Source organism: Panulirus ornatus, chromosome 36 (genome assembly GCF_036320965.1).
Source record: "Panulirus ornatus isolate Po-2019 chromosome 36, ASM3632096v1, whole genome shotgun sequence".
NCBI lineage: Eukaryota > Metazoa > Arthropoda > Malacostraca > Decapoda > Palinuridae > Panulirus > Panulirus ornatus.
The window spans coordinates 5038234-5051278 of record NC_092259.1 but is presented as its reverse complement, the minus strand read 5'-3'; the positions used below and the strand labels follow the sequence as shown (position 1 = coordinate 5051278).

The 13045-nt window shown below is 47.1% G+C and overlaps 1 protein-coding gene across 4 annotated transcripts in view; it reads left to right on the top strand.

Moving 5' to 3' along the window:
* Positions 1–13045, top strand: part of LOC139760268 (uncharacterized) — a 302578-nt gene that overhangs the window by 264336 nt on the left and 25197 nt on the right. The gene's annotated exons all lie outside the window — the stretch shown is intronic.

Genomic DNA, 13045 nt, shown 5'->3' with positions numbered 1-13045 from the left:
GCGAATCTTCGTGTTTGTTGTTTTTCCATTTTCTGTTTATTGTTTCCCATTTTCTTGTTCTTTATATTTACCCCTGTGGGTGTTGGGAGTTATATAGAGTCTTGAACGCATTGCGAATAGTGCATGTAAAAATCCCCCTGGCTTACTGTCCCTCGGGTTGGTCATTGGGTGTGCAGAAACCATTCGGTGAATATTTTTGTACTTGACTAAAAGTCCAAATGTAGGGACGTAGAGTAGATGTGAGTCGCTTCTCCGCTTGAACCAGGAACTTGGTGTGTTAGTTCTGTAGGCTTGAACACCCACCTGTAGTTATGCTTCCAACCTTCAGCTTAGGGTGTGGATCAAGGCTGGATTTTTTTTTTTCTGGATGATGAACAATGGTGAACTTCTTACCGAAGTGTTTTGGAGGTTTATTGACGTGGTATGATGCTGTGAGGGTGTTGTGGACGTGGTATGATGCTGTGAGGGTGTTGTGGACGTGGTATAATGCTGTGAGGGTGTTGTGGACGTGGTATAATGCTGCGAGGGTGTTGTGGACGTGGTATAATGCTGCGAGGGTGTTGTGGACGTGGTATAATGCTGCGAGGGTGTTGTGGACGTGGTATAATGCTGCAAGGGTGTTGTGGACGTGGTAATATGCTGTGAGGGTGTTGTGGACGTGGTATAATGCTGTGAGGGTGTTGTGGACCTGGTATAATGCTGTGAGGTTGTTGTGGACCTGGTATAATGCAGTTTGGGGGACGTGGACGTGGTATAATGCAGTGCGCAGGACGTGGCATAGTGCAGTGTAAGGGACATGCACGTGATATACTGATGTGTGAGGGACGTTGGAAGAATGCAGTGTTGTGGACGTGCTATAGTGCAGTGTGAGGGACATGAACATGGTATAGTGATGTGTGAGGGACGTAAACGTGGTATAATACAGTGTGGGGGGGACGTGAACGTGGTATAATACAGTTTGGGGGACGTGAACGTGGTATGATACAGTGTAAGGGACATTGACGTGGTATAGTGATGTGTGGGTACTGTAGACGCGTTATAGTGCAGTGTGGGTGTTGTGGACGAGGTTCAGCGCAGTGTGGGTGCTCTGGCCTAGATATAGTGCGCCATTGGAGCTGTGGGCGAGGCACGTAAGATCAGCGATCACTGTGGAGGAAGGCAGGGGTGTTTGGACGAGGTGTGTTTGGATGCCGGAGTATGGGTGGTGCGCGTGTGTGTATGTGTGTGGGTGGGACGGACTGAGGGGCAGGTTAAGGGGCTGCAGTGAGGGGGGTTTATATCTGCGACGTAGCCTTGCGGGTGTGTGTGTGTGTGGGGGTGGCGGCAGCACCTGGAACTGGCGCCGCCGTATCTTGCATCACCCACTATATTCTCACCACCCCCTACAGGAGCCTGCGTCTGCACAAACCTACTCCAGGAGCAGGATGGCACCTCCTGGTCCTTGAGACACGACGGAACGACCCTCGTGCACGATGGTACGACCCTTAGGTTGGCTTGGCCTTTACCCTGACCCCTCATTTGATAGGCTGTGTATTACTTCCAAGGGCTTTGCACCGTCATGCTCAAGGGTCGTACCCTCCTGGTGGAGGGGCTAAATACGTGCTTGTTAGCTTCTTGAGCGCGCTTCTCCGTCGACATAAAGTTAACTTAATGACAATGAATTTATATAGCCTGGATCATTATACTGCAGGACTAGATTTTAGTTATGATAACAGACTAGCTAAGGAGAGAGAGATGCTTCTACCGAACCTCCCCACCCCTCACAGATGCGAAATTTAGATTTACATCCAGGCATATGTGCGTCTTCAACTGTAGGTATAATAATAATGATAATAATAATAATATATTGAAAGAGGATTGGGAGATGAAAATATGGATTATATATATGTGAGTGTGCGTGGGTTGATGGAGTTGTTCAAATGCTATTATGATTTGTGTATGAATTGGCAGGTGTTTCAAGGATGTCTCAGTTGATGTCATGATCGAGTGGGCGGTAGGTTGAGTGTCTTAATCCTTTCATGGCAGAGGCGAGTGTGCAGGTAGATCGTGGGTGTGAGTTTAGAGAAAGAGGAAATGGCAATGTGTATGGAAGTTTAGAGAGTGAGGGAGCTTCGGAAAATGGTCAGAGTTCAGAAGCTATAGATGGGTTTCTGGTGTTACTCTTGAGGGAGTGAAAAGAGCGTGAATAGGTTTAGATGCTCCAGTAGTAGCTTGGCTTATAAGCTTCGATTTTAGAATCCAATTCAATCTTGGGGAGTGATAGTGGCGCTGAGAGTAGAAGTGCGCGAGTGTGCAGGTTTGGCGTTACTTACGAGTTGAGGGAGGGCAGCGGTTGGTGTACTAAAGATGAATTACCAGTGAAACAGAAATTGGTGGTTGTGTGGATAGTACATGCAGGGGTGGAATGCAGGGATGTTAGGGGAGAAACTGAAAAAAGTTGTGGGAGGTCAAGAATATAGGGAAAAAAGAGACAAATGGGTGGGAAAAATGAGGGGAACTGTTGGATGATGAACGTATCATTGAATTTCATAACGAATGAAAGAAAAAATTGATGGTAAATAATGCAAGAACGATTTAAGAGATGAGATGAGATCGAGGAACAATGGGTCAGACCGAGAGAGAGAGAGAGAGAGAGAGGGAGCTTGCAAATCCGTTTGGCCACGTTGAAGAGCGCCAGTAGTGGAAATTCTTTTCATCGTTGTCAGTGACACCGATGGTGGAAATGCCTCTTGAGCTTACGTCATGAAGACGAAGTTTCCCCTTGTTCGAGACGGTGAATAAGTACCGGTGTGTTGGAAGATGAGGACGTGTAAATGTGTATGTAAAAAAAAAAAAATAAGATGTGGGCTTCCCAAGAGTTGAAATATTCGAGGAGCCGAGATCGAAGGTGGAAGACCGCGATTTTCTCTTGAGTGTTAGGAGGTGGGTGGTGGTTGGGGGGGTTGTGTTGACTCAGGGTGTGTGAGTAGTGGGGAAATAATGAGGTGTTGGCACACTGTGGGCTGCGATACGGGTGATGATTGTGTGGTTAGAGATAGTTTGGGGGGACCACCACCTCTCCCCCCTCCCTTTGGTGAAATACTTGCTTACATACGACTTGGATTCCCCCAGTGCCTACGTCAGAGCATAATATGTGTATATTTACAGTAGAACTCATGCTAGACGGCTGCGGGGGTATGTATGTATTCCACTGGTTTATAGGGGATTCGTGTTGATACCTTCATCATTTTAGAAAGAGACAGTTTTACTATACTACGAAGTGCTGCCATTACAATATTATCCGTTTTAATGCATAGAGCCGAGCTGGTTGTGGCTACAGGAAAACACTTGGCTATCACTGTGGCTCGTTTCCCCGTCATCCGTGAAAAGGGGGCGTGGTGGAAAAAAAAAACCCAGCTTGATTTAAGGCGAGGGAAATTGGTTTTGTTATGGGCAGTAACCACATGGGCGAGCGGACGGGCGCCGAGAAGAATGTGTGCTGGCTTATTTTGAGCGTTGATTCGGGGGCAACGCGTCGTGGGGTTTTGGTCCATCCGGTGTGGTGAGTCTGCTGCACACGTTGGTTCGAGGTTCTTGGTGTAAACATATTTGTCTCGACTCTTTTTTTTCTTTTCTTTCTCTCCAGTGTTTTGTTGTTTCGTCGCAGAAGAAGAAAAAGGTGTTTAATAGTTGCATTGTTTAATTTCCTGTAATGACTACGTAGATGTAAGTAAGGATAATAGTATAGATGGAAAATGTATGAAGTAAGGATGGTCGTATGGATGGGAAATGTATGCGCGGGGGAGAGTTATGAGCGTGTTGACCTGAATGCATTGGGACTTGAGAATATTCTCGTGTCATGTACCCTTCCTACCCTGTGGGAGTTACGCACACACTTGGCATCTCGGCTGAGCTCGCTCCCTCCCTTCCCATCGTCCCTAGCCTAGACCCTGGGGGTGCTGCTCCTCCCTCCCCTTAGACCCTCTCCTCCCCTGGGCAGCCGACGCGCCTTCCATGACCGGTGGTGGGTGAAGGTCCTCGACCTATTTTGCTGGTGAGAGAGAGAGAGAGAGAGAGAGAGAGAGAGAGAGAGAGAGAGAGAGAGAGAGAGAGAGAGAGAGAGAGAGAGGTGTTGGGGTAGGAGGGATGTTGTGGAGGGGCAGGTGGGTGGCACAGGTGAGCTGGCATAGGTGAGCCAGTGGTATTGTGGCACTTCACCTGATTGATATTGGCAGGTGAGGTCGTAGCGGGGGAGGAGGACCAGGGGAAATGTGCCCCGAAATAGCTACACACACACACACACACACACACACACACACACACACACACACACACACACACACACACACACACACAAACGGGCTACCGTGGTGTGGAGGTTAATGTTGTTGACGGGCCCGCACGGGTTCAAAGCCTCTGCGCGGCAGTCTGGCCACAGCCAGTCCTAGCTGTTCATGCTCCCCTTGGGAGTTGGTCGATAGATGGGAACCTGGCTCAGGATTGGGGATGTGTGTGTAAACACAGAGATCAATGACGCGCGACATTGTAACCCGCACGACTTCTATAACCCTAGATTTTCCTGCGGTGAGCGCTACGCGCAAAACTAGCCAATGGCAGAATTCCTGTAGAGATAACGAGAGACGAGGGGCGCTTCTACGAGCATAGAGCTCCTCTCCCCACATTGTATTGGTAGGTCATAATTAAGTACATCTTCAGCTACTCGCTCCCTCACTCTACACATAGGTGATTTAAACACACACACACACACACACACACACACACACACACACACACCTGCCACACGCTGACGAATCTCTCTCTCTCTCTCTCTCTCTCTCTCTCTCTCTCTCTCTCTCTCTCTCTCTCTCTCTCTCTCTCTCTCTCTCTCACACACACACACACACAGACACACCCACCACTATCCTCCCACCCACATTTTACGTCACTGCCCCACCTTCCTCCCCCTCCAAACATAACTTTTCACTTCCTGTGGTTTTCCCCGCCCTGGTCTCTCTTCTAACACGGCATAAGATTTATCCTCCCCTTCGCTGGATATGTTAGGGAAATACTCTGGGAGAGGAAGGGGAGGAGTTTGTCGTCGCGGGGTGAAAGAAAAAAAAACGTTCGTCTTGGACAATAAGTTTTCTCTCTTGGAGAACATTCTTGCGTGCTTCATGGGGAGGTGGGGAGGAGGGAAGGGTTCGTAGTAGCTGTATGGGGAAGGGTTCGTAGTAGCTGTATGGGGAAGGGTTCGTAGTAGCTGTATGGGGAAGGGTTCGTAGTAGCTGTATGGGGAAGGGTTCGTAGTAGCTGTATGGGGAAGGGTTCGTAGTAGGCTTCGCCGCTCGCATGGAACCTTCCCCCCTGGAACCATCAGGGGGAACGTAGGAGAACCAGTAAAGGGGGGGTCATCCAAAGGATTTTGCAGCGTGTTGGTCGTGAACACAAAGAGTTACGCGTTTGCAGCGCTCGAACCAGAGGAACGAGAGAGAGAGAGAGAGAGAGAGAGAGAGAGAGAGAGAGAGAGAGAGAGAGAGAGGTGTGGGAGGATCAGGGATTGGGGGGGAGCAGAGGATGTAAATATAGCATGTCAACAGTAGATTAGCCTGGTGGGGAGGGAGTCCAGTCCAGAGTACAGCCAAGTAGTAGTGGCCAGCCGGGGCTGTTGGCGGCTACGAGAGAGAGAGAGAGAGAGAGAGAGACTTCCGACCGACCGACCTCCCAAGTGCAATTATTACTTCAAAATGGCTTTTAGAGTTACGTGGTTTCGATCTACCGTGGAACTGCCGATCTCCCCTGGCGAAAATATTGGTCCCATCGATGGTAATGTGAAGAAGGAGGAAGGTGGTGAACGCGGACGTGAATGTGTGTGTGTGGGATACCTGCGAGCGGCCTCACTAACTGGAGTAGGGTTACAGTAGAAGCATCGCCCACCCTCCCTCACCCTCACGCTCCCTCTTGAAGACGTCATGAGATGTTATTTTCGGGCGTCGTTTTGGGTAAGCTTCTAGTGCCCCGAGGAGGTTGACATTCGTGGTGGACAGACATATTACGAGGGATGCAAGAATCTGTTTCTCTTATCTTTTAGGAGCATTTTTGTGCATACAATACATATTACGAGGGATGCAAGACTCTGTTTCTCTTATCTTTTATGAGCATTTTTGTGCATACGAGACAATACATATTACGAGGGATGCAAGACTCTGTTTCTCTTATCTTTTAGGAGCATTTTTGTGCATACGATGCAATACATATTACGAGGGATGCAAGAATCTGTTTCTCTTATCTTTTATGAGCATTTTTGTGCATACGATGCAATACATATTACGAGGGATGCAAGACTCTGTTTCTCTTATCTTTTATGAGCATTTTTGTGCATACGAGACAATACATAGTACGAGGGATGCAAGAATCTGTTTATCTTAATGAGCATTTTTGTGCATACGGGGCAATACCTCCCTTGTTGTCCAAGCGATGTTTATGGCTTGATTCATCGAGTTGCTCGGAACCCCTTTTCCCTCCCCATGGGGTTATCACAAGCGTGGTTATAACGCAAGCTTGGTCACCACAGGGAGTTCGAGGGTGTGGTGATGGTCATCACAACGGTCAGAGATGTACGTACGTCGAGGATCGAGGTGTGTGTGACCCTCCTCATCTCACAGGTCTAGCTGTGAGGTGGGTTTTGAGATGCCATCTCGCTCAGACCCGCCTATTATATCTTGATTGGCAGTTGTCATGTAAACAAACGATTTAAAGGGTTTAAATGGGTGGGTGGAAGGGGGAGGAGATGGGGGAGCTAAGGGAATGGGAGGAGTAGAAGGGAGAGGAGGAGGAAGGGGGCTGGAGAGGAAATAACAGTCGTGGGTGAGGAGATCAACTGAGAACCCGTACTCACCCAAGCGCCACACAGTTTCGTCCGAAAATGCTATTAATGTATGAGTGATAGATCAAGAAAAGACGTTGTCTTGTGGACTTCGAAGTATTATTTTTAGCGACTGCGTGGGCGTGGCTGATGGTGATGATGGAGGAATTGGGCCAAGTGGCGAATATTTAATGAGGTTTGGTGACGGGGTGGAGTGATCTGCCGGGCGGCCGCCAGGTGTCTGGGTACAAGCATGCGGCGGCGGCGGCGACGGCGGCTTCCCGCGGATTTTGGCCACCAAGGACACGCTCGTCTGTCTCGCACACCGGTGGGGAAAAAAAAAAAACGTAAAAACTACCGGGTACAGCGCACACGCCCCGGTAAAGCGGGCTCAGAACTGGGGTACCCTGTGGGTAACATGACCATCGCCATCTCTCTCTCTCTCTCTCTCTCTCTCTCTCTCTCTCTCTCTCTCTCTCTCTCTCTCTCTCTCTCTCTCACGCCGGCACACTGCCTTGTCATGCCCCCAGAGCTTGACCACACTCCAAAATCAACTTGGCACTCGTCATTTGAGCGTCAGCAGGCCACCGCTTCTTAGAACTACAGTGCACATTATTAAACCCGCTAACAAAGTAGTGCGTTCCTGAGAGAGAGAGAGAGAGAGAGAGAGAGAGAGAGAGAGAGAGAGAGAGAGAGAGAGAGGTTTGGCTGCGGGCGTTTTGGTGGGGTTTCGTCTGCGTTTGGTGGGGGACCGGCTGGTGTGTGTGTGTGGCGCGCCTCCCATGCTCTTATCAGTATGTAAGCCACACCCCAGAGCTGCTTCTACACCTCCCAGACCTACACCCATATCAGGGGTGTGACCTACACTACTCAGACACGGCCGCTACACCCACCAAACACCCAATATCTGTATACACCTTTTTTTTTTACTTGTAGCACGACACCTTCAGCGTTCGACCGTACGAAGGCCCGAAAAGGAGTGCTACTGCAACACCTTAGCGTACGAGGTGTACGCTAAGGTATACTACCTCAAATAAATGTACATTATTGGAACATTATCACGCGTACAACCATACGCATGTACAACCATACGCCACACTGAATATACACCTTACACACTGCTTTTCCCTACACAGTATGACGCATGGATGGCTTATGAAGTGGACAACTGAGCTAATGAGTGCATGTTTCATACGCATGTACAACCATACGCAACACTGAATACACCTTACACACTGCTTTTCCGTACACAGTATGACGCATGGATGTCTTATGAAGTGGACAACTGCGCTAATGAGTGCATGCTTCAGACACACTCGTAATACTCTTTTGTTTTATCGTAAAGAAAATTCGAAGGAATGTTTGAAGGGTTTGACTATAGAACACACCTGTTGGTTTGAGTTGTGCCAAAGACTGTATATTAGAATATACGGTGGATCTGCTCTCGGCTGGATCAGAACTCACTCCATTTAGCATCATGAGTTCTTAAATTATCATTAGGACCTTCAACACCACCTACGTTGGATATGGCACTCTCTATGTCACAGATTGCTATTAACGTCCTTAGGTCCGAAGGGAGATTCGGTAGATACGAAGGCGAGAGAGAGAGAGAGAGAGAGAGAGAGAGAGAGAGAGAGAGAGAGAGAGAGAGAGAGAGAGAGAGAGAGAGAGAGAGAGGCTAGCCTTGTGCTTTAAACGCTGGCCTTGTGTTAGGTTTTCTGTATATGATTATGGAAAGGTGACTAATATTATGATTTATAAGGAAGACGCAGATGGCTGGTTGGGGAGGGGGGGAAGAGAAGGTGGAGGCCTTCGTTTAGTTTCATACTTGGGCCATTCAGGGGAGCGAGGGGCGTGGCCGAGGTTGTGGGGGGTGGGGTAAAGGGGGGCGGAGCACAACGTGTGAGGGGGTAAACAGGCTGGGGGGATGGGGAATGGAGGAATGAAGATGGGGGAGGAGGAGGAGGGAGGGGATTTACTGTGGGGGGAGGGTAAGCGAGGTCTTAAGTTGTGTGGCCCCCCGCGCGAAGATACAGTCGGTGCTCTTACCGCTCAGCGTCTCCAACGGGCGACACACACGCACACCTCCTCTACAAGGCAGTCTTCACTGAAAACAAAAACAGACAAGCATGGACCCCGCCGCAGAACAGACCCCGGTATGGCTCTTGGATGGCATGCCATCTGTGATCCATATATACATTACTTGTGCAACAAACATATTAAGTCCAGACTCGTCTCTCATCCACACCTCCGCACTTTGACCTAAACAACCTTACCCTTTCTCGGAACTTTTCATGAGAGATCGATGATAAATATATAAATATACGTAAATATATTTTGCTCCTTACTTGTGTGTTGTCCTCCAGCTGAAAAAAAAATGTTCGCCCATCATATGTTTAATGTGAATTAGCGATTTCAATGACGATTTATTTCTTAATGCCTTGTGTCGGCAGGTTACAAGCACGAACGGGGTAGGCTACATTTAATTATGCGCAATATGGTCGCTGATGCGTTGTCCTGTTCTCGAAATGCGAGGGTGAATTTGATAAAAAGCCCATCGCACCAATTTTCGAAGATCCATATTGGTATTTTGTTCCACCAGGAATTGTATCGAGATATTGTGACTATGGTTTCGTCAAGTGTGGCTGCTGGTGAGCCTAAACTCGTCAGCGAGTGAGGTGAGGTGAAAACATTTTGACGCCAATGCGTTTTGAGGCATTAGAAATATTGTCAGGTATTAGTGATTTTGGAATCTTCGTCGAAGGGTATGAGACGAGGGTTAATATATATATGTATATGCTTTACTGTACTCCTGGCCTTCCTCTGGTTATGCTACGAGTTGAAAAGGCAGGCAGGCACTTGTGAGGTTGTATCACTGAAATGCTATCTCGTCAAAGTTTTGTGCAAAGGAATCTGTCCTCCCTTTCCACTCTCGTGCAATCTTGGAGCTGCAGCAGTCCCGAGAGAAGTGGGTCATGGGGATTAAATGTGCGAGAAGTCCCACTCGCATTTCTATATATTTTTTTTGGAGTGGAAGCTCCTAAAACTTTTAAAGTTACTGGCCGTTTAAGAATTACTTTGGACGCCTGAAGGTGTTGGAGGTTCTCCGATTGGTGGTTGTAACTTCACGTTGACGGCCTTAAATGACCCTGGCACTCGATAGGTTTAAAAGCTTCGAATATCCAACTTGATCTGGTGAATCCCGGCAAGTGTGATCTCTGTCGAGGGATAAGAGACAGGATCGAAGAACATGATCGAGTTCCACTATGTGATTTCGGTGCCTGAAATATTATATTTGTATACCACTTCAACGCTATCGGTAAACTAACACGATTTTTCGCCCCCCCTTCCCCTTCACTCGTTTATTCTAAGCAGAAATCTGTTCCCCAATCACAATACAAAATTTTCGATTCTGCAAAGAGCTGAATTTGTGAAAGTAGCACCTCCACCCCTACCCCCTTTTCCCCTAGCATTTAGGAAACTATGAGCTACATTTTATTGGATCATCTTGTTGATTTGACCGGCTGTTGCTCAATCCTGCAGCTTGCACAGAGAACTGTGCTCACACTCACTTCTGGTATATAAAAGCGACGGATTTGTGAATGGGTGAATGCACCGAACGATTGGACATGACAGAAATGCAGCCACTTGATGGTCGAATTCACTGAACCGAAACAAACATTTTTTGATTTTTATTTATCTTTTTTAAAACTTTAAAATTACCAGAAGTCCACGTTTGTTGGAAATGCAAGGGTAGAATTTGAGGCATTTACGGTTAAGGGGGGAAAACGAGTCTGAAAATGGGCTGGAACTGGCGGACGTCAAAACAGTAAGGCATTTACGACTACCATTACCCACTGGGTAGGTCTCCAAGCACAGTGGTGAGTGAGTGGCAAGAGGTTTGTTTGTGACCATTAGGACTTGAAGGGTCTCGTTGGTAAGTAGGAGGGTGTTAACCCCCCCTGAATATAGGTAGATTGATGATCGAGCTTGCACGTCCTTGGCCACTGCAGCCACTTCTTGGGCGCTTACCGTGTGAAGGGATGAACCCAGAATTCTCTATATATTTCCCCAAATATAGTGACCTTCTACGTAACGGATGATAAGACCTTTGGTTTTATGTGGTGGATTATTACAGACCTGATGTTAACGAAGTCTTGGAGGGAATGCCAAAAGTGCCATTGACTGTTTCTTTAGCACGGGGTGAACTGTATGCCCCTTCTTTAGCATTACTCAGTTGCTTATATTTTTATGTTGCCATCACTGACCATTTCGTCTTCCAATAATCCTCCTCCCTGTAGTATGTGACTTTTGTTTTTCCATTTCTTCCTCTCGCTTGTTCATGGCAAATATATGTACAACATGTCCCTACTGGAGTGTTTGTCCCCATATATAGGATGGTGTGAATTGATGCAGAATGTTTAAAAGTGGAGAGCAAACAGTGGACAGAAAAGATTATAGACTTGCTAAATATTTCCTTCAGTGGGGAAAAGAATAAATGAAATTTTTTTCAATTGCGCGTATCATAAGATTAAATGTTCTTTATGTTTTGGCTCTGGGACAGGCGTTTACGAGTATGTGACGCAACCATGGAGACTATTTTTATGTTACATTCACCAATGTTATCAAGTGATATGCGTTTCCTCTGTTCACTTCGAGTTTTTCAAGTTAGAACTCAAGTTCTGTTAGTGATGAGTAAACAACACCAGTGGGTGGTGTACTCCGGGTCTTTAGGTTTACATACAAAGTACACCATAAAAGCTTCTACATGGTGACCATTGAGGTACAGTGTTGGGAGGGAGAGGCGTATGATAACCGCTGGTGGACCTGAGGGAATAAGGGGTGCGTGAGGGGCCATTTGTGCGTATTGCAAACCCCAAGCCCAGCTGGGATTGGGCCGTCACCAGTTTATTTATACACCTAATTGTAGATAAAAAGATGAGGGGTTGGGGGGGCTGTTGAGCGACAGTCGCAAGGCATAGTTAGGTTTGGTTTTTTTTTTCTTCTTGGTGTACATTTGTTGTCTCGCTGCCAGCAGCTAAGGCCTACAGAGTGACCATCGTATGGCACAGTTGGTTTGTGTTATTTTTTTTTATTTATATAAAGGGCATTTGTTGGATTGCTGCCAGTAGCTGTAACCTGATAGCCATCAGTTTTGACTTGATAGTTTTACTGTATTTCAGGAGGTTCCTTCATTGGTAAAAGGTGATTGGTATCTAATTCATACAGAATATGATTACGGTTATTTCCCCTCGGCTTGGCCGAATCAAGTTGGCCCACTGCTTGCCCTGACTTGACGTTACTTTACCTGCCTTTAATGTGACCTGACCTGGCCCTCCTCTTGAGACTTTGCTGAACCTGATGGGAATTCAGTTTGCTTTTTACTGGACCTAACGTTATTTTCTAAAGCCTTCTGTTTAAGGTGAACGTGATTTTGCAACTGGTTGGTAGTTATTTTTACCTAACCTGGATTTTGCTAGGTCCTTTGACGACCTGATTTTGCCCCCCCCCCCCCCCCCCTTTTTTTTTTTTTTTTTTTAGCTCAGAAGGCATAGATAACCGAATGCCCAAATCAAGGCAAACTCGTATAGATTATGTATGTATATATCCTTGCCTAAGCCACGTACCAGTTTACTGGCAATCCCTTGGGGAAAGGGGGGTGGGGATCCAATTTCCTGAGCTAAGATTGGAACCAATTCGCATCCAGATCAGCAACACAGACTGCTACGCTATGGAGGCCCATAAGATTTTATGGCCCTCTGCTGGACCTTATTTGATCTGACTGTCCTTAGCTTCACTTCATTCAAGTTGTCGCTACTCTTAACTTAACCGGGGCCAATTTGACGGTTAATCAACTTGACCCAACTTTTCATGAGTGTACCCCCAACTTCAGTGGATGTGATTTGTATCACGTATGATTCTCTTTATACTATTCTACTTGTTCATGTGGAGTTCTAACATATAGCAGATCTATTTTATCAAACGCTGCTCACTGGGTGACCTGACTTGACTTTGCTTTGCCCGTTGTTAGCTGTGAACCTGTTACTTCTTAGCCGTCTTCTTGATCTGACATGATTTTAGTTGGCGTAACGCATTGATTTGTGTTGGTATCCCCAGCAAATTGTGAGCGGAAGCTCAAAAGAAGTAGAGATGTCACAAAGGGAATTTGTCAGACCGTAGTAGGCAGATTCTCATGGTATGACC